General features: G+C 57.3%; 1 pseudogene; it reads right to left on the bottom strand.

Annotated features, from left to right (window-relative positions):
* Positions 1-4: 4 nt before the first annotated feature.
* Positions 5-475, bottom strand: part of LOC104981568 — a 3,868-nt pseudogene continuing 3,397 nt past the window's right edge.

Raw genomic sequence — 475 nt, forward strand, 5'->3', positions numbered from 1 at the left:
AGGCCCCCTTTTCCTCCCTCAAAGCACTTTGGTTGACTCTGAGCAGAAACGCCATGACTTGCCACTTGCTGGTCTCCACATAGGCTTGGAGACCCCACAGGAACTCATAGCACGCAGAGTGGCTGCCCTCCCCAGGGGGGGAGGAGGCCGAGGGGGATGCAGCCTCACCCGCCTCAGCCCCCAAGAGCTGTGCCTCCACCGGGACCTGGGCCTCACCTGGGTCCTCAAGGTCTTACTCAGGCTCGCTTGGCTTCTCAGCTTACTCATCTTGACCACAAGCATGATCCCTGGTATCAAAACACAGACAGGAGTGACACAGGGGGACAGATTGGGACCACAGGCCTCGGCTGAGAAATGCACCCTGGATGGTCTGACACAGGCTGCTTAAAGTCTCCTCTTGAGTGGTCCCCTATGTCCTCCCTCAGGATACTCACCTAAACTCCTTCAGAACCTAAGAATCTGCCCTCCAATCTCT

The sequence above is a fragment of the Bison bison genome, unplaced genomic scaffold (genome assembly GCF_000754665.1).
Source record: "Bison bison bison isolate TAMUID 2011002044 unplaced genomic scaffold, Bison_UMD1.0 scf7180017859141, whole genome shotgun sequence".
Taxonomy (NCBI): Eukaryota; Metazoa; Chordata; class Mammalia; order Artiodactyla; family Bovidae; genus Bison; species Bison bison.